The sequence below is a fragment of the Bufo gargarizans genome, chromosome 11 (assembly GCF_014858855.1).
Source record: "Bufo gargarizans isolate SCDJY-AF-19 chromosome 11, ASM1485885v1, whole genome shotgun sequence".
Lineage (NCBI taxonomy): Eukaryota > Metazoa > Chordata > Amphibia > Anura > Bufonidae > Bufo > Bufo gargarizans.
Window position 1 is genome coordinate 18,591,667 of NC_058090.1, and position 22,244 is coordinate 18,613,910.

At 52.1% G+C, this 22,244-nt stretch overlaps 1 protein-coding gene across 2 annotated transcripts in view; it reads right to left on the reverse strand.

The window, feature by feature from the left end:
* Positions 1-22,244, reverse strand: part of CEP128 (centrosomal protein 128) — a 112,505-nt gene that overhangs the window by 44,499 nt on the left and 45,762 nt on the right. The gene's annotated exons all lie outside the window — the stretch shown is intronic.

The following is a 22,244-nucleotide window of genomic DNA, read 5'->3' on the forward strand; positions in this document are numbered from 1 at the left end:
CACACCTTCCTGCCCCTGGGCTGATTAGACAGGGGCATTATCATAGGAGCAGGCAGAGGATGTTGGGGGTCGTTGTATTATACATTGAGCTTTGGAAGGGTCAGGATCTGCTGCTGAGGTCAGAACCTGGTGGCAGAGTAGAGGCTGGCGCTCGTCGGCCGCCCACCAATGGCTGAGGGGAACTGTTGTGGGTCGATTTGCTGGCGTCAGAGTAGCAGGTGACGGACGCCCCCAGATTGGTTTGGATTAAGCTCAGCCATTTTCTGTGGAGTCGTTTCCAGGCAATTAAGTTTGCTGGATTCGTGTCCCATCGTCCGCAGGCCACGCTCAGCAGTGGGACGAGTCGGCCACGTAAAGGCTGAGGCTTTGATGGCAGTAAACAGGCCGGGGGCGCACGCAGATATCACAGGGCCCCTCAGTGAGATTCGGAATATCCTGACCACGGATCCTGGAGGATAAATCTGGAGCCTCTTTACATTGTCTACGTTAACTTCACACCACCTATTTATTGGCGTTTTAACCCCTTAGTGACCCAAAATGTTTTTTGTTTTTTTTACATGTATGTTCCATTTTAAGCGTTTCGTATACGGAACCATTCATTTCAATGGGTCCACACAAAAAACTGAATGCCCTCCAAATGCATTTCGGTTTCTGATTTTCCGCTCAAAGATAGAACATGTCCTAGTATTGTCCCCATAACGGACAAGGATAGGACTGTTCTATCAGGGGCCAGCTGTTTCGTTGCGCAAAAAACTGAATGCACGTGGACGTCATCCGTATTTTTTGCAGACCGGTCAATACTGAAAAAGCCATAAGATTGTGTGCAAGAGGCCTAACCCGGCAAGGACCAGGCATTAGTGCCAGGATTCGGCTGGACATAACGTTTTGGCAGACGTACCGTACGTGAAAGTTGTGTTGAGTGCTCAGCAGATCTGCAAATTGTAATAAGCCTCGCGCTATTTGCCAAGTAATGTTTGTAGGGGGGCTCCGATTGTGTACGTACAGCCCCCGCCTCACCTTATAGACTGTGAGCTCTTGCTTCTATGTCAAGAAGTCTGGACATAATAAATGTGGCCCCTCACCTGACGGGGGCTCTGGAGGAACGCCCCTGAAGCTGGCTCCCATTAATGTGCAATATGCTGCAGGCGGCACAGGGTGGAAGGAGCATTGAGAAGAATTTACAGATTCGTTTCCTTGCAGGTTTAAGTCAAACAACAAAGCTCCATGTGTCGTTCCCCCCCCCCCCCCGGTCCGCCGCGGTTCCTGCTGCGATTTCCCCGTCCAGACCTAATCGGGGACGTTCTCCTTCCTATTCTGCTGTTCCCTGAGATTTATCTGCATTAAATTGGCTCCAGTAAAATGAGTTTGAGCAGCTTCTGCCGGCAGCGCAGGAAGCGGCGAGATATGGAACGGCTGTCAGGGAAATAATAAGCCCACAAACTGCAAGGCCCGGCACAAGTGTCCCAGCAAGATACGGGCACTGGGAGGCTTATCTGCGAGGAAGGCCGCGAGCAGGAGAGCGAAGAGCCCTTTACTTGTGGCAGGAAAGACGTTCCGACCATCACCATACAACCAATCAACCAGACAAAACGAGGAGCTACACGACATTAGTGCGAAGGCCGGCGCAGGCTTTATCTGTACGAGCAGTCTGGTACTCGGGGTGCTAAGAGGGTGGGGGGTCATAGATCCCAAATTACTCATTAATCTGCATCGAGGGGCACACTGTACAGTCAGAACCGGTCCAGTCAGTACATACAAGCCAACAAGGTGCTGACAGCTGGTACCAATCTCTTGGGGAGGACAGGGGTCACCATGGGTAACCCGACCGCTCTGTGGGTACGCACCGCCGTGCGTTCTGACACTTTTCCGTCATAGACAGCTGTAATGTAAGTAGCTTTTACATGGAGTTGGAGCAGATGGGCGCGCCCTCACCCCACACACCTCTCCTCGTTATTCCTTGGACTAGGACACCAGGAACAACTCCCAAGAGCCGTTATTTAGGAGGAGATGTTCTGACGCGGTATTCAGCCCCCATCAGTCTCCAGATCCTTGTGCTCACTTTTGACTCCAAGAACTGACTGTTCACTTGCCGCTTAATGTATGCCAACCGCTGACAGACACCAGTGGCCCTTATGGCGGACGGGTGTGCCCCTCTTCGGGAAACCTTATTTGATTCTGAAGCCATGAGGCTTCTCCAGTGTGAATATGGTTGATGCTACAAAACTAATGGTGCAGAAGATTTACCCAGGAGTTCTGCAAGTGCTCGCCGGTGCCGTGTCGTTACAGTGTGGCAGAAGAATTCGGGAAGGGTTTGGTAGAAGAGAGTGGAGGACGTACAGGATCAGAAGTGTCTGTAATGGTGGAGAACGTGGCTACGAGTCTTTTATAATAATGACCTGTAGATTATGGACCGGTCCAGATCTCTCAGGCCGGCAGCCATAGCGCCCTGTAGAAGGCTGCGAGGTGGAGACGCTCCCTCTGTCTGGGAATCCGACTACTTTTTCCACATGTGACCGCGCTCCAATATCATTCTCACACGGCTCTGTTCCCGCTGGCAGCCAAGGAAATGTAAATCCTGCCTTTGCTGCCGAGGCCCCTTCAGATGGAGGAAGCTGAACTTCAAGGGGAACGTTGGAAATCTTTTGGATTAACCGCGGGAAAGTTTATACAGGTGGTGAGAGAGTAGCAGGAAATTAAAGCAAAGCGCGGCTTCTGTTTGGTTTTGGCATCTTTGCCAGCGCTCACCTCCCTGCACAGACCCCAAATTCACACTAAAAAGAATCCAAATGGTTGTATTGTCAGCACAATATCTGCCCACTGAGGCCACTGGGACGGAATTAATGTGTTTGGGTTGGAAAGGTCAGTTTTTGTGGGGCCATTATTTATTGCCCTTGCAACCATTAAATTGCCCTTTGTGCGCCATGATTTATTCCATAGGAGGCCGTGGTTGTTCTTCTCGGTGGGCACACTATGTGCATGCCAAGTGGAGAGGCCATTATAAGACTGGGAGCGGTGGAGGACCTTGCCCGCTGCCATGTTCTTGGTGGCACAATGCACAGATATTACTTGAACTATGTTACCCCATTACCTGCCCCTCGCGCTACACGTCCTACATCGTCTTGGCACTGCACTTTCCAGGGTCATAGTCGTGTTTCATCAAGTGCATATTACACCCTGCCCGCTCGGGATTATATTCACAAGCCACTTTGAGGGCACAGAGGCCATAAACCGAAGACAGTGCAGGACAAGATGGCGTCCATTCAGTCTATGGTAGCCATGTCCTGGAGTCGATGTGAGCCATTCATTAGAACAGTTTTTTAAGTGCTGAAAGCGGTGAAAAAAGCTAAACTTTTTGATATACGTCACAAAACATTGCATACATGCAGCGATAAATTCCCCCTTGTGTGTTTCAGATGATCACCTGTTTCAAAGTCTCTGCTTGCTGCCAGTGAATAGGAACTGAGTGGAAAGTTGACGAGCTGTACAGAGATAGTCCTGCTAACACCCGACGTATCCAGTCTCTCGTGAACTAAAAACAGAAGCACAACTCAATCTCCTACCTGGAAACAAGAACATCCCCATTCACCGACAGCAAGCAGAGATGTTGAAAGTGGAGAAGAATTGGAAACAGGAGACTACATTTATGAACAGTTGTAAGAACACCACTTTCCAAAGCAAAAATGCACATTTCTCAGGACCGTCACATCTGCATCTCCCGAGAGCCCACGCGCAGGATCACGGCACAACATGTCCGACAGGAAACCATCAAACTGCACAGAGCAGCGGCGGTGGCTTCTCAGGTCACACTGACACATCAGATATTAGAGTAAGAGACAGAAAATAACAGAAAGAAAGCGCTTTCTAAAAGTTCTGTCTACTCAGCACGGAGAGAGACAAATCAGACCTGAAATCCAGCGGATATTTCCCGACACCATGAAATAACAGCAGGTTCCTGCCAAGTGACACTCACTACCGCCACATGGTGCGGGAAGACATCAGGTCCAGAGCGGCCGTACCGGGAGCAACTGGGCCACCGGTTTAATCTCTTCATGTCTCGCTACTGAATTCTGTACCAGTCACAGCAGAGCCCATAAGAAGAGAAGGTGGCACCAGTCCAGGGATGAGGACTGACTCATCAGCCACACAGAGAACTGCAGGTCAGGAGCTCGTAAAGCTGCACGTGTCAAGTCTCCTTCACCGCGCCGGCCGCCCATCACTCCTATTTATAGCATCTCTTCCCAGCACGCAAATTAGGGATAAAAAAAGGTCACAATTTTACCGTGACAAAACAAAAGACACAAGCCACGGCCACAGCGGTACTGGACTTACACCAGCCCAAGAGCTCAGATAACATCACACGTTCAGCCATAGGACTGCAGTGCCGCAGTCACTTCTAGAATACAGGGACATTCAGCCTCTAAGGCAGGACAAGCATCACAAAAATATGACAACCCCACACCCAACAGGGATCCCAAGAGGCCACCAATCCGGCCCATTCTCTAGTGCCGATCGCTGACTTTGCTTTATCTGCTCTTTGCTCCTCACTTCTTCGTGGACACAGTGTCAGGGCACCACGTGGGCACAAGTCTGCTACCTGTGTGGTTCAGAGGATTATTTCACCAGTGGCCCTGCATTAATAAGGGCTGATTATTGGAGTAATGGACTAGATCTAAAAAGAAATTGCTGTGGTCTCCAAGACATCAACATTCATGGAAGATGGTGAAACAAAGCAGCTACAATCACAAAACAAAACTCTGTATATTCCAAAGCCAACTCCCGAACAGCCTGCATCCTCCGTACATAGAGTGTCTGGAGAAGGATGGTGACGTCAGAAATCATACGCTCATGTCCTACAGCCCTAGGGAATAAAATATCCACCCTGGAGAGGAGCCATGAGTCAGGAGGCCGATAACCATCAGACATGGAGCCATGTTCTCTCCTTCCCCCAGAACTGAGGACATTGATTCAGTACAGAACAAGGAGCGGCGCCCGTCCCTCCATCAGGCAGGTACACCGGGGCCGTGTCAGCTGGAGAACATCCAATATTTGCACAATAGCATTACAGGGGTTTGGCACACAATGTTCGCAACACACGGATTTCACCTGAAGGAAATGTAAGCGCTGCTCATCACCGTAAAGTTCATGGAAAAGGAGGAAGGTGAAACCGGGCAGAACTGATCACGCAACTCGGACGAACGCAGGGAATCTGTGCTCAGCGCTGACCGCAGTAAACCGTCCGGTCCGGGCCATGTTACACCGATGACCGCTGTGACCTGTCCAGTCCGGACCATGTTACACCGATGACCGCTGTGACCTGTCCAGTCCGGACCATGTTACACCGATGACCGCTGTGACCTGTCCAGTCCGGACCATGTTACACCGATGACCGCTGTGACCTGTCCAGTCCGGACCATGTTACACCGATGACCGCTGTGACCCGTCCAGTCCGGGCCATGTTACACCGATGACCGCTGTGACCTGTCCAGTCCGGACCATGTTACACCGATGACCGCAGTAAACCGTCCAGTCCGGACCATGTTACACCGATGACCGCAGTAAACCGTCCAGTCCGGGCCATGTTACACCGATGACCGCAGTAAACCGTCCAGTCCGGGCCATGTTACACCGATGACCGCTGTGACCTGTCCAGTCCGGACCATGTTACACCGATGACCGCTGTGACCTGTCCAGTCCGGACCATGTTACACCGATGACCGCTGTGACCTGTCCAGTCCGGACCATGTTACACCGATGACCGCTGTGACCTGTCCAGTCCGGACCATGTTACACCGATGACCGCTGTGACCCGTCCAGTCCGGGCCATGTTACACCGATGACCTCTGTGACCTGTCCAGTCCGGACCATGTTACACCGATGACCGCTGTGACCTGTCCAGTCCGGACCATGTTACACCGATGACCGCAGTAAACCGTCCAGTCCGGACCATGTTACACCGATGACCGCAGTAAACCGTCCGGTCCGGGCCATGCTACACCGATGACCGCTGTGACCTGTCCAGTCCGGACCATGTTACACCGATGACCGCTGTGACCTGTCCAGTCCGGACCATGTTACACCGATGACCGCTGTGACCTGTCCAGTCCGGACCATGTTACACCGATGACCGCTGTGACCTGTCCAGTCCGGACCATGTTACACCGATGACCGCAGTGACCTGTCCAGTCCGGACCATGTTACACCGATGACCGCTGTGACCCGTCCAGTCCGGGCCATGTTACACCGATGACCTCTGTGACCTGTCCAGTCCGGACCATGTTACACCGATGACCGCTGTGACCTGTCCAGTCCGGACCATGTTACACCGATGACCGCAGTAAACCGTCCAGTCCGGACCATGTTACACCGATGACCGCAGTAAACCGTCCAGTCCGGGCCATGTTACACCGATGACCGCAGTAAACCGTCCAGTCCGGGCCATGTTACACCGATGACCGCTGTGACCTGTCCAGTCCGGGCCATGCTACACCGATGACCGCTGTGACCTGTCCAGTCCGGGCCATGTTACACCGATGACCTCAGTGACCTGTCCAGTCCGGACCATGTTACACCGATGACCGCTGTGACCTGTCCAGTCAGGGCCATGCTACACCGATGACCGCTGTGACCTGTCCAGTCCGGGCCATGCTACACCGATGACCGCTGTGACCTGTCCAGTCCGGGCCATGCTACACCGATGACCTCAGTGACCTGTCCAGTCCGGACCATGTTACACCGATGACCGCTGTGACCTGTCCAGGACGGACCATGTTACACCGATGACCGCAGTAAACCGTCCAGTCCGGGCCATGTTACACCGATGACCGCTGTGACCTGTCCAGGACGGACCATGTTACACCGATGACCGCAGTAAACCGTCCAGTCCGGGCCATGTTATACCGATGACCGCTGTGACCTGTCCAGTCCGGACCATGTTACACCGATGACCGCAGTAAACCGTCCAGTCCGGGCCATGTTATACCGATGACCGCTGTGACCTGTCCAGTCAGGGCCATGTTACACCGATGACCGCTGTGACCTGTCCAGTCCGGGCCATGTTACACCGATGACCACAGTGACCTGTCCAGTCAGGGCCATGCTACACCGATGACCGCAGTAAACCGTCCAGTCCGGGCCATGTTATACCGATGACCGCTGTGACCTGTCCAGTCCGGACCATGCTACACCGATGACCGCTGTGACCTGTCCAGTCCGGACCATGTTACACCGATGACCGCTGTGACCTGTCCAGTCCGGACCATGCTACACCGATGACCGCTGTGACCTGTCCAGTCCGGGCCATGTTACACCGATGACCGCTGTGACCTGTCCAGTCCGGACCATGTTACACCGATGACCGCTGTGACCTGTCCAGTCCGGACCATGTTACACCGATGACCGCTGTGACCCGTCCAGTCCGGGCCATGTTACACCGATGACCGCTGTGACCTGTCCAGTCCGGACCATGTTACACCGATGACCGCAGTAAACCGTCCAGTCCGGACCATGTTACACCGATGACCGCAGTAAACCGTCCAGTCCGGGCCATGTTACACCGATGACCGCAGTAAACCGTCCAGTCCGGGCCATGTTACACCGATGACCGCTGTGACCTGTCCAGTCCGGACCATGTTACACCGATGACCGCTGTGACCTGTCCAGTCCGGACCATGTTACACCGATGACCGCTGTGACCTGTCCAGTCCGGACCATGTTACACCGATGACCGCTGTGACCTGTCCAGTCCGGACCATGTTACACCGATGACCGCTGTGACCCGTCCAGTCCGGGCCATGTTACACCGATGACCTCTGTGACCTGTCCAGTCCGGACCATGTTACACCGATGACCGCTGTGACCTGTCCAGTCCGGACCATGTTACACCGATGACCGCAGTAAACCGTCCAGTCCGGACCATGTTACACCGATGACCGCAGTAAACCGTCCGGTCCGGGCCATGCTACACCGATGACCGCTGTGACCTGTCCAGTCCGGACCATGTTACACCGATGACCGCTGTGACCTGTCCAGTCCGGACCATGTTACACCGATGACCGCTGTGACCTGTCCAGTCCGGACCATGTTACACCGATGACCGCTGTGACCTGTCCAGTCCGGACCATGTTACACCGATGACCGCAGTGACCTGTCCAGTCCGGACCATGTTACACCGATGACCGCTGTGACCCGTCCAGTCCGGGCCATGTTACACCGATGACCTCTGTGACCTGTCCAGTCCGGACCATGTTACACCGATGACCGCTGTGACCTGTCCAGTCCGGACCATGTTACACCGATGACCGCAGTAAACCGTCCAGTCCGGACCATGTTACACCGATGACCGCAGTAAACCGTCCAGTCCGGGCCATGTTACACCGATGACCGCAGTAAACCGTCCAGTCCGGGCCATGTTACACCGATGACCGCTGTGACCTGTCCAGTCCGGGCCATGCTACACCGATGACCGCTGTGACCTGTCCAGTCCGGGCCATGTTACACCGATGACCTCAGTGACCTGTCCAGTCCGGACCATGTTACACCGATGACCGCTGTGACCTGTCCAGTCAGGGCCATGCTACACCGATGACCGCTGTGACCTGTCCAGTCCGGGCCATGCTACACCGATGACCGCTGTGACCTGTCCAGTCCGGGCCATGCTACACCGATGACCTCAGTGACCTGTCCAGTCCGGACCATGTTACACCGATGACCGCTGTGACCTGTCCAGGACGGACCATGTTACACCGATGACCGCAGTAAACCGTCCAGTCCGGGCCATGTTACACCGATGACCGCTGTGACCTGTCCAGGACGGACCATGTTACACCGATGACCGCAGTAAACCGTCCAGTCCGGGCCATGTTATACCGATGACCGCTGTGACCTGTCCAGTCCGGACCATGTTACACCGATGACCGCAGTAAACCGTCCAGTCCGGGCCATGTTATACCGATGACCGCTGTGACCTGTCCAGTCAGGGCCATGTTACACCGATGACCGCTGTGACCTGTCCAGTCCGGGCCATGTTACACCGATGACCACAGTGACCTGTCCAGTCAGGGCCATGCTACACCGATGACCGCAGTAAACCGTCCAGTCCGGGCCATGTTATACCGATGACCGCTGTGACCTGTCCAGTCCGGACCATGCTACACCGATGACCGCTGTGACCTGTCCAGTCCGGACCATGTTACACCGATGACCGCTGTGACCTGTCCAGTCCGGACCATGCTACACCGATGACCGCTGTGACCTGTCCAGTCCGGGCCATGTTACACCGATGACCGCTGTGACCTGTCCAGTCCGGACCATGTTACACCGATGACCGCTGTGACCTGTCCAGTCAGGACCATGCTACACCGATGACCGCTGTGACCTGTCCAGTCCGGGCCATGCTACACCGATGACCGCAGTAAACCGTCCGGTCCGGGCCATGTTACACCGATGACCGCCCCATGGCAGACCGGTGATGTCGGAGCAGAATCACGGAAGAGGCGATGACTACCACAGGGAGACACGGCCGCCGTCTCTGGTTTGTATTCTGCTGGCGTGTAAAACCCTTTATTTGACTTTCCTAAGGGCTCCTGATTGATTCCGTTCCCGCTGTAACATCCCTCCGGGGAGCAGTAAATCATTCTTACACCTTTATTCTCCTGCAGTAAATACGTTTCTACCTCCGGAGACTGAAATCTCATCACAGACACCGAGTGTCACAGAGTCGCTGCGGCTCCTGTCGTCACCACCTCATCCAGGGGCGTCCAGCTGCCAGGACGAGGATGGAGCCCACCAGAATCTTTTCTGCCCCCAAGACGTCCTCCACCAGCAGATTCTTTAAAGCCGAGAGACATGCTGTCCTATGGTGGCAGACACCCAGCTTCCCAGTGTCCAGCGGTAACAAACCCCCAAATTCTCCCAGTCTTCTAATAATCTGTCTCTACAGGCCACAACCATGCTCTTTATGGGAGCCGTCATCCATCTTTCTGCAGGCTCTGAACGGACATAAATAAATGCATAGTTATGCCGTTCCATAGCCCACCCGGCTCCTCTCTTACTGTGCATGAAACAGGTGGCTCAGGATGAGCAGCGCTCAGACAGGAGTGCTGCGGAGCACAGACAGTGCTCCCCGGTTCCAGGGCAGGTCACGCCTCTGCCAGGTTCTCGGTTACATCCTGCTGGTCTCAGTAACACCTTAGAGCTATGATTTATAGAACGGGGGAGTCTGGAGCCCGGATAATCTGGATCCCGAGACAGGACTTGAACGGCTGCCCATCACTACAGTTGGCAGCGCCTGGCATTAACTGGGAGTTCCCTGGAGCTAAACAAGCACAAGATAACAAATGAAGATCTGGCTCAAGATCCGACTTGTGGGATTAGTCACAGCAGAGGCTGGCAGGGCTGCTATATGTGGAGGTTAACCCTTCAGTGGCCATGCCAGGTGTACATTGCAGATTCATTATCTATATGGCTTCCCCTTTAATAATGTATATTCATGTCCCTCCATCGGCCATGAAGTACAGGGGAACACGTGTGGCCTGGCTGTAAGGTGATTATCGGGTGACAATGTCCAGACATGAGTCCACGTGACAGACTTGACCGAGGCCGTCGGGACCAATGAGAGCGGGTGACAGACTGACCGATGAGAGCGGGTGACAGACGGTCTCATCACCATTGAGCAGGAGATTGACCCAATCTATACAGAGGGGCTCCTTCCGCAGGGATCAGTCAGTAAATAAGGGACCACCATCTTGCTACGGAGACAATCTGTATATCAGAGTGTACAGAACCGCCGCAGCCACCTGCACGGACCGTATACAGATCCGCCGCAGCCACCTGCACGGACCGTATACAGATCCGCCGCAGCCACCTGCACGGACCGTATACAGATCCGCCGCAGCCACCTGCACGGACCGTATACAGATCCGCCGCAGCCACCTGTATGGACCGTATACAGATCCGCCGCAGCCACCTGTACGGACCGTATACAGATTAGCGGCAGTCATCTGTGTATGGACTGCTGTCACCGCTGTTAACCCCTCAATGACCGTCCAGGCTTGTTTTCCAGCATTCCATCTTGAATGGCTATACTCCGGACCTGACAGATCGCTGGGGATCTGCGACATTCACTTGGTTTTGTTCGCTGTCCGTCTCCTGTAAGTGAAGCCAAAGCAATGTATAATGAAGACGATAACTTCCCGCTCTCCAACCCTCCTGAAAATCCTAACTAATACTTTTCACAGCTGAGGAGTTGGTTTATTGTTTCCAGTCCGGCAGAAGCACAAACCTCCGCATCAGTCCGTCTGTCCTCAGAGTTTATACTAAGATTACAGAACCCGACGGACGACGTCGCAGCCACAATAATAACTACTCCCTGGTAGACGGTAACCTGATAATAGTCTGGCCGCCTCACCTCTATTTACTCACATTTTATTCAGCAATCCTATCCATACATAAATACATATAAAAATTGCAATAAAATCCAAGACATGAACTGACGGACCCCGATCCCTCATGCGGACCGCACGCATGTACAAACAACAAAAGAACAATGGCTGAAATCTGTAGACAGGGATTTACAGACGCAGCATCGGTTCAATAGTGGCTGTAAATCAATTATATTTCAATATCATAGGAGATCAGCCAATAGTTCTATCGTTATGTAGACGCCCAAAGCCTATGTTGTCTCCCACAGGTCCATGGGAGAGGTGCAGGACGGCCCAACACCCAGGACCAGGTCCATGGGAGAGGTGCAGGACAGCCCAACACCCAGGACCAGGTACATGGGAGAGGTGGAGGACGGCCCCAACACCCAGGACCAGGTACATGGGAGAGGTGGAGGACGGCCCCAACACCCAGGACCAGGTACATGGGAGAGGTGGAGGACGGCCCCAACACCCAGGACCAGGTACATGGGAGAGGTGCAGGACTGCCCCAACACCCAGGACCAGGTACATGGGAGAGGTGCAGGACGGCCCCAACACCCAGGACCAGGTACATGGGAGAGGTGGAGGACGGCCCCAACACCCAGGACCAGGTACATGGGAGAGGTGCAGGACTGCCCCAACACCCAGGACCAGGTACATGGGAGAGGTGCAGGACTGCCCCAACACCCAGGACCAGGTACATGGGAGAGGTGCAGGACGGCCCCAACACCCAGGACCAGGTACATGGGAGAGGTGCAGGACGGCCCCAACACCCAGGACCAGGTACATGGGAGAGGTGGAGGACGGCCCCAACACCCAGGACCTGTCCTCTGCTCACAGGTCCATGGGAGAGGTGCAGGACGGCCCCAACACCCAGGACCTGTCCTCTGCCCACAGGTACATGGAGAGGTGGAGGACAGCCCCAGTCAGCGCTGGTTCACTGTGCAGTTTATCTGGGATTTCACCGCCTGTCCTCAGACCGATCACAGCTCAGCGACACACGGGGGGCGGGTGATGTACGGGATGGGGCTGCAGTGTGCCAGTGTATCAGAAAACATTAAAAGGGGCTCTCTATCCTACTCCTATGGCACTGGTCTGGCGTGATCATTACCAGGCAGCTGCTCTCACAGTCATAAACTAGGCACACAAAGAATTAAAGGATTTCTCCACTTGGCATAACCCATTTTCATTAGACAAGGAACAGACAGAAAGAGCAATGAATTGTTTGCATCTGAAACCCGATGGCTGATCTCACAGAAACGTATAAGGTTCTGGTTCTCTGCAGAGATCGGGCTGGAGTCTCACCGGCGATGCTTCCTGGGGGAAACTGGCACACATCCAGAAAAAGAAAGCGGTCTCTCTAGTGCCATCTATAGGCAGATAGCTGCTACTCCTGCGGCCGGGGACCACATGAAGCTCCTGAGATCATTGTGTGCGGTCCCCAACCATCTATGTCCTGTGGCTGCTCCTGTGCATTTTCCATGTATTCCCCCATTAGATGGGATCCTGGAGGTGTAACCAGTCGTTCGTGGTGTATACTGCATGTACGCCTTTAGGAGGCCGTCAGTGCTCCTTCATCCAGCTCGGGGACAGAATTGTGGAGCAGACGGTCCCCTGGTAATGGGCGCTCCGCTTTCCTCTCCCACCCCGGGGACTGCTGGTCGCACACATTTGTCCTTGCACGTGTCACGTCCCTAACCAAGGTCCACAGGGCGGCTGCGGATCCAGAGGTCTCTGACATTTGTAGAATTGGTGCCGCCGGTAATGCCATTTCCTGGGATTACCGGCTCCTGATCTGCTTGTTTACAGAGTCAACATCAGTGACGGCCAAATCACTGGCTGAATACGAGGAGCGGCGAGAGCAGCGAACTGACAGCCGAGAGATAACCCTGTGAGACGGCAGAGGCCGAGCTCAGGGCCCGGACACACATCACGGCCATGCACCCCCATCATCTCCTTGGCCCAGGATCCTGTACACCAGTATATGGCCATGAGGCTCAGAGCAGTCATATAGAGCGGAGGCGTGGATCCTGCCATAGCGCTCATCACTTCAAGATGCTTTCTATCAGATCGGGGCCCGTGTCACAGGACGAGTCCTATCTGACAGTCTGGATGCAAGGGGTGTCCGGCCTAGTAACCAGTCTAGAAAGGGAACCCGTCACCATGAAAATCCAAAATAATCTGCAGGCAGCGCGTTCTAGAGCAGGAGGAGCTGAGCAGATTATATATAAAGAACCCGTCACCATGTAATCTGCAGGCAGCGAGTTATAGAGCAGGAGGAGCTGAGCAGATTATATATACAGAGAACCTGTCACCGTGTAATCTGCAGGCAGCGTGTTATAGAGCAGGAGGAGCTGAGCAGATTATATATACAGAGCACCTGTCACTGTGTAATCTGCAGGCAGTGTGTTATAGAGCAGGAGGAGCTGAGCAGATTATATATACAGAGAGCCTGTCACCGTGTAATCTGCAGGCAGTGTGTTATAGAGCAGGAGGAGCGGAGCAGATTATATATACAGAGAACCTGTCACCATGTAATCTGCAGGCAGCGTGTTATAGAGCAGGAGGAGCTGAGCAGATTTATATCTGATTATTTGTGAAAAGATTCAGCATAAATTATATTTGATTTATTTAAATTCCTGCTCATTCTGGGCTCTAAAGTCCAGGAGGCGGTCCTATCAGTGATTGACAGCTATCTCTGTATGACTGTGTATAATCTGCTCAGCTCCTCCTGCTCTATAACACACTGCCTGCAGATTACATGGTGACAGGTTCTCTGTATATATAATCTGCTCAGCTCCTCCTGCTCTATAACACACTGCCTGCAGATTACACAGTGACAGGTTCTCTGTATATATAATCTGCTCAGCTCCTCCTGCTCTATAACACGCTGCCTGCAGATTACATGGTGACAGGTTCTCTGTATATATAATCTGCTCAGCTCCTCCTGCTCTATAACACGCTGCCTGCAGATTACACGGTGACAGGTTCTCTGTATATATAATCTGCTCAGCTCCTCCTGCTCTATAACACGCTGCCTGCAGATTACACGGTGACAGGTTCTCTGTATATATAATCTGCTCAGCTCCTCCTGCTCTATAACACGCTGCCTGCAGATTACACGGTGACAGGATCTCTGTATATATAATCTGCTCAGCTCCTCCTGCTCTATAACACGCTGCCTGCAGATTACATGGTGACAGGTTCTCTGTATATATAATCTGCTCAGCTCCTCCTGCTCTATAACACGCTGCCTGCAGATTACATGGTGACAGGTTCTCTGTATATATAACCTGCTCAGCTCCTCCTGCTCTATAACACGCTGCCTGCAGATTACACGGTGACAGGTTCTCTGTATATATAATGTGCTCAGCTCCTCCTGCTCTATAACACGCTGCCTGCAGATTACATGGTGACAGGTTCTCTGTATATATAATCTGCTCAGCTCCTCCTGCTCTATAACACGCTGCCTGCAGATTACACGGTGACAGGTTCTCTGTATATATAATCTGCTCAGCTCCTCCTGCTCTATAACACGCTGCCTGCAGATTACACGGTGACAGGTTCTCTGTATATATAATCTGCTCAGCTCCTCCTGCTCTATAACACGCTGCCTGCAGATTACATGGTGACAGGTTCTCTGTATATATAATCTGCTCAGCTCCTCCTGCTCTATAACACGCTGCCTGCAGATTACACGGTGATGGGTTATCTTTATATATACTCTGCTCAGCTCCTCCTGCTGCCTACAGCTCAGACACCATGCTTATTGTGACAGGTCCCCTTTAAGAGCAGTACATTCTCAGCCAGCACCCACGGGTCAGGGGCTGACAGGGTGGAGAAATCTTTCGGTGTTTAGTCCGGTCTTTATCTCTGGACGACCAGTGCGGTGCGAGGGACAGAAGTGCGGGTCTTGCAGCAGCTCATTTAAGTCTGGGAAAGCTGGATGCAATAGCGGCCATCGTGGATGATATAATAGCCGAACAGAACAACTTTCCAGATGACCAGGCTGATATTTACTGGGGGCTTTGTCTGGTTTTCTCCTATGTTGGGAAGGGGTCTAGAGCATCTGCTCCTCAATTACCCCGTTCTCCGCCATCAGAAAGGGTCACAGGCAGCAGCTTAGGAGCCGTGGCCAAAGCCTTCAGCTCCCATGACCGCACAGCCGGGCAGAAACTGATGAGAAAACACAACATTTTTTTTTCTTATTTGACTTGATCAAAGGCTTTGTATGGTTTGGAAGGCGAGATAAAAAGAAATAATAAAAGCATGCATAAGATTGTGCCGAGAGCACAGAGGCGCTGCCAGTTGTAGCAGGAGCCACGGGACACATTCCATGACTTGCACGGTCACACACCACGCCAAGTAACCCAATTGGAACCTGCAGTGTTTGATGTCGGCTGGTACAGTTCTGCGCCAGAGCGACTGACTCATCAGAAAGGGGATTATCAGCCCAGTGAGCAAACACAAGGCCTGATCTTTGACTCTGGGTCCCGATCCTGCCTTGTGTGTGGGGCTGCTTCTTGGCGTTACACGTCTGCCCCCTGCAGAACTGGCACATGTATGAAGATGGGTTTACACACATGTGCTGAGCGCCTATCGCCAACACCATCAGGAACTCTGCAATGTTTTTATGTTCTCGCTCTGACTTGGACTCTAGTCACATCTGGAGCTGCATCTATGAAGCGGCTGTTCACCATGCCAACCATGATACAACTCTCACAGTTGAGGATCCACGAGAAGAGAGATGTGTATAGAATGAGAATAACAATACCATCCTGAACAATGGAGAGCGCACTGTATGCACCGAACCTGCAGGGGGCGGCAGCGAGACGTGAGGCAACTTAGGAAAATACAAGATCGTGAAAAGCATAAAACCGGACACCAATAATGACGGGTGATTACGCCGATCAGACGCCGAGAGTGAGAAGTGTGAAAGGGAATGAACACCTAAAGCAAGACGAGGGAGGGCAATAAATGAGTGGACTTTACATCTACACTGCAGCGATATCGGGGCCGTGCCTCATTTACAGGGTGTTCCCCGAATCGCAGACCGATCGCCTTGAATCGCGCTGGGTGGTCCAGGCAGATGCACTTGTCCGGAGAGTTATGTAATAACGCTGAGCTGTGCACCTGGCGCGTCAGATTTACAGGGCCTTGGAAAAGTTTTCACACCCCTTGAAATGTTCCACATTTTTTCCTGTTGCATCCACAAACGTTAATGTATTTGATTGGGATTTTATGTGATCGACCGACACAAAGCACAAGTCTCTCTGACGTCCGAAGAAGAGGACATTTTTAATGAATAAGAAACTGCATTTATTTTCGGCCCCTGAGTCAATACCTTGTAGGACATGTTTGCCCATTCTTCTTTGCTAAAGAGCTCGCGCTCAGTCAGGTTGGATGGAGAGCGTCTGAGCAGCAGTTTTCTTGCCCCAGATTCTCAATGGGGTTTATGTCTGGACGGTGACTGGGCCGTTCTAACACATTGTAGCTCTGGCTGGATGTTGAGGGTCGTAGTCCTCTCTCAGGTTTTCCTCCAGGATTGCCCTCCATCCATCTTTCCATCACCTCTCACCAGCTTCCTTGTCCTTGCTGAAGAAAAGCCTCCCCCAGCATGATGCTGCCACCGCCATGTCTGACGGTGAGGACGGTCTGTTCAGGGGGATGTGCAGGGTTAGTTTTCTACCACACATAGCGTTCTGCATTTAGGCCATAAAGTTCCTCCTTGGTCTCCTCTGACCAGAGCACCTCTTTCCACATGTTTGCTGTGTCCTCTACATGGCTGGCGGCAAACTGCAGACAGGACTTCTTATGGCTGCTTTCAGACATGGCTCTCTTCTTGCCTCTCTTCCATAACTCCACGACTAATAGTTGTCCTGTGGACAGATTCTCCCACCTGAGCTGTGGATCTCTGCAGCTCCTCCATGAGCCTCTTGGCCGCTTCTCTAATTACTGCTCTCCTCTCCTGGGCTGTCAGTTTAGGTGGACGGCCAGGTCTTGGCAGGTTTGCAGTTATGCCATAGTCCTTCCATTTCCGGATGATGGATTGAACAGTGCTCCATGATGTTCAGAGCTTATTTATTTATTTATTTTTATAACCTAACCCTACTTTACACTTCTCCACATCTTTCTCCCTGACCTGTCTGTTGTGTTCTGTGGTTTTCATGATGCTGTTTGATCACAAATGTTCTCTAACAAACCTCTGAGGCCTTCACAGAAGAGCTGGAGTTATACTAAGACATTACACACAGGTGGACTCTCTGTACTAATGAGGTGACTTCTGGAGGCAATTGGTCACTCTGGATTTTATTTAAGGGTATCAGTACGGGGGCTGAATACAAATGCACCTCACATTTTATAGATTTTATTAAGCATTGTGAAAAACCATGTATCATTTTCTTCACAGACTTGTACTTTGTGTTGGTCTATCACATAAAATCCCAATAAAATAAATGTAAGTTTGTGACTTGCTCTAAGCTGGTCCAAGAACTTATGAGATGAGGCTGGAATCCGCTGCACGGCGAATGTGCCTGTCCGGGCTGACCGATGCCGAGTAAAACCAGGTGCAGAAGACTTGTGCCCTGCAGTTATATTCCCCCAATACAATGTGGACAGGGCTCTACATGATGGGGGGTGGGGTCCTCACTATCTGCACCCGAACCTCATGTAAGCCCTCATGGAACCAACTCAGGGTGACGATAATTGCTGAGAGACATATATGCAACGTTTTCCATGACATAACAGAACAACGTATGTCAAAGAGCTAAGCAAAAAAAGGGCCCCAGGGATTATAGGCAGGAGGCGATAGCTAGTGATGTACTGCTGCTGGAATATGGGAGACCCATGTGGTCAGGTCTACAGCAGTCATTTACCCCGGGCCTGACCCTCAGCCCTGGGAGTACGAGGCACAGCGCAGCACTCAGTCTTGATGGCGGTATCTGCAGACTAAGCTCTCGGGACCAGCTTCAGATTTACATGTGTAAAGAGCAGCAGATGCGTTTTCAGCCACACGCAGAGCCAGTCACCTCCAAACCACAAGTCACCCCCCAGACTTTAGCAGTGCTGTCTTTCCTTGACCTTCACATCATGTTAGATTTGATGCTGCCGGTTACAACATCTTGAACGCCCAGCTTTGTGAGGCTCCCGACACTACAGCATTTATCCGGGGGCTGCGCTAAGCACGACCAAGGAATAGACCCTCAGCGAAATCCGCTGCCCCGTAATCTGCAGAGAGCAGCCACCATGATGAGAGCACACATCCATTTCACCTGAAGGGCGGTTTGTTACAGTGCGAGCAGATACACCGAAATTCTCCTACCTCATTCCCGGCCAAGATTCCCTCAGCCATAAAGTGCAGGTGATTGATTAGCCGAGGTGTCCTCTGTGCTTTATTGTTCACAAACCACTGGGCCCCTTATTGCATTATCTATACTGCGATCGGAACGCCTGGCCGTGCAGAAGAAATGCAGAAAATGATCCTCACATATCAAAAGTGACAGGTAGTGCAGATTGTGCATCCTCCCTGAGCCGGCGCACACCTCACCCCCATCCTGTGATATACGCCACATAAAGACAGACCTTGAGGAACAGGAATACCGGATCCATAAATCACTGACACCAGCTCCATATATATCTGCCAACATGTTAATTACAACATACCCGCCACCTAAGCACAACTTTACAGCATTAACTCTTCGTGCCCACAGTGCGCCAGACTGGCATAGTCATTCACCATCAGCTCACATAGCTCTGCCAACCAGCTGCAGGGCATGCGACGGCTCCAGCGGGTTATATCCCCCAAAACCTAAAGGGGTGTAAAGCAAAGTGGAGATTATGACCTCAGGAGCAGAATTTCTCTTTGCTTAAATTCTGATATGAAAAGCGTGGGATGAAAACATTGGGTCGCGCTTCAGAGCTGAACTTCACATAACGCACTTATCAAATATCAGACTTGTCTCATGTTAAGCAAGCATCGGCAGCTCAGTCATGTCAACAATGAACGCTCCTATTCTCTGAAAGCAAGCAGAGATTAAAAATAACAAGTACTTTAAACGTCTCCACAACTGGGACAAAGGGTAATCAAGTAAATCTCTTTGTGGTGCCCAGTGTACCCAGTTCCCTGTCTGAGTTGCCATACTACAGGGGTTAAAGACCCCCCACTCTCCAGATGTGATGCACATTCATGTGAAGAATACCCTCCACACCAGCGTCTTTCAGCATCACTTCGGGGTTCGGCGTCCCCGACATTTTTGTTGTAGCCGCGGACAAGGTGGAGATTCTGTGAAGGGCGAACATTGAAATCCAAGAAACAAGGGAAACCCAGACTTTCTGAAAAGCGTAGGGACCCAAACTGGGTGGAGAAGTTCCTCTCTCTGCCTTCTTTCCCCAAGAAAATGATCTCAAAACTGCGTGAGAACCTTCTACGGGATCACTCCGAGGCTAAACCTATATACCTTTTGGCATGGGAAAAAGAACTGGATCTCTCCTCCCAGAGAAGGTATTGACCGTGTATTATAAAGTGCATTCGGTTTTTCCAGCTGCGTTTGCTTACAGGAGAATTCTATAAACCTCTTAGAAAGAACGCCCCGACTGAGATGGGCTTGCTGGGGTCAGACCAGCGCTGGCGGTGTGGAGAGCGCGGCTTCCTAGAAGCACATTTGGTGGGATTGCCGTAAAACACTACTTTGTTGGCAAATAATCAATTCTGCCATTAATAAAGTGTGTTTTACGAATCTTCAACTGATTCCTGATGATCTCTTCCTTTGGCTTCCTAATGGAGGGTTCCCAGGCGCTAAGGATTTGCTCACCCACCTCCTTGCAGCAGCTGAACTCTTAATGCAGTTTAGTGGAGGAGCCTGGACCTTCCCACCTTCGGCACGTGGACAGAGTGCGGCAGATTTGTAGAATGGAAGAACTAGCGGGGTGGGAGAACCAAACTAGGGCTGCCTCCCCGCGAATCTGGTCTTCCTGGCCGTCATCCGAGTGTCGAACACAACCCCCGACAGTGGAGTGTCACTGATTACACTGATTGTCACCCTTTCCCTCCAAGTCTTAGGGTGAATCTTCTAGTGTGCACGGCGTCCTGTGTTTTCTCTCTTATTGTTGCCTTTTGGCCTATTCCGGTAATGAATGGAGCAGATATGAGCGGGGGTTACGCCGGGCTGCACTGGCGCCAGACTTGCTGTTGACAATCTGTTCTAGTTCTTCTTGCTTTTCAATAAAAACAGTGTTAAGTAAATGAAGTCCAAGAAACTACAGGGAAAAAGAGAGATCAGAAACAGGTCACTAACAGAGAAGCCAGAGGAGCTGGCCGTGGCCGACAGCGAGGGGAGAAGCCACTGCTGCAGAGACCACGGGAGAATTTAGTGACATCGCTTATAGCCACCACTACAGCCCGACGCAGTTCAGTGCCAGAGGTCCGAGTCACTGCTTAAACTGACCAATAATCCAATTCACTCCCAATCTTGTTTCTGCAAATGATATTCAAGATTTTCATGTTTGGGTTTTACCCGTCTATGTCCCTAAGAACGTCCCTCTGACCTCAGGCGGTTACAGCTGCCATACTGGTGTGTCCACAGGGGGCGCTCCTCCACTGGAGATAAACTGCACATGTGGGGACGTCTACACAGAGAGCCCTCATATAGGATCGGGTGCTGTGCCCCGGCCACTATTCGGATGGGCGCAGCATCGCTGTATAAGAAGCCATGTCTGAGTGGATAGACTGAGCAGCTAGATTAACCCTTCTGTCACCTCCCCACACGCACAATGCAGGGACGCAGCGGCAGAGATCACAGGAGGACACATAGGGAACATCAGGTCAGACGCTCCAGGACTCCCCCAAGTTTACAAACTCCGAGCACGTCCCGTCCCCAGCTTTCATACATGGGACACTGCTGGTGGATTTGGTTCACTGAGTCATTTCAGAAACCACAGCCCTCTCCAGAACGCCGTTAACCTCTTCCTCACCAGAAACTCGGCGATCAGCTCCAGCAGCGTGCAGCGGGCCCCTCTAGGCACTCAATGGGTTCAGCTAAACAGCCCTACAAGATTACAGGGATCAGATGTACTTATAGTGTTTAATGCAAGACAGACATGCCCTGGCATTGAGGTCTTCCAGGCCGTGCCCTTCCAAAACTCTGCACACCCCAGCAGCTGTGTCCAAAAACTCCTCATTATTGCAGTGGAAAACAGAACAGGAGGGTGCAGCGAGGGAGAAAGCCCGAGAACGCACATTGTTAATGAGTTTAAGAATTTCCAATGTAACCAGCTGGGAAACGGAGAGACGGCAAATTGTAGTTTGTCATGAACAGATTTCAGAACGCCCCAGGGCAAGATTTCAAATCATTGGATTCTATATACCCACAGAACCTCGCGCCTCTTAAAATTCTGGAGCCGCAAACCTCATCCTGTTGGGTTAACAGTTTGATGGCATGAAAAGCAAATGAGTGAGGTGTGGAAGTTTAGACACGGCTCGCACCTCAGGTGCAGGGGACAGTAAAGCACGTGAGCGTACACGGCCGGGCCGCTGCGGTGTCCTATAGAGGGGACAAGATCAAAGCAGTGAATTACACACAGACCCGCAGGCCTCTCCTGGGAAACAACCGTCAGGTGACGGCGGCCGTGGTGGATGACCAGATGACTGGAGGAACAAATCCTCTTTGGAATTTCACAAACCAGAGTCCACGCAGTGCTGGGAATGGAGCCGGCATTGTTCAGATCTGTAGGAATACGACGCAGTCAGAGAGGCACCGAATAAAGAAGGCAGAGCATATACTGGTAATTCAGGGGCAGGCTGTGCACGCGAGACTGCTGTTGACAGATCCC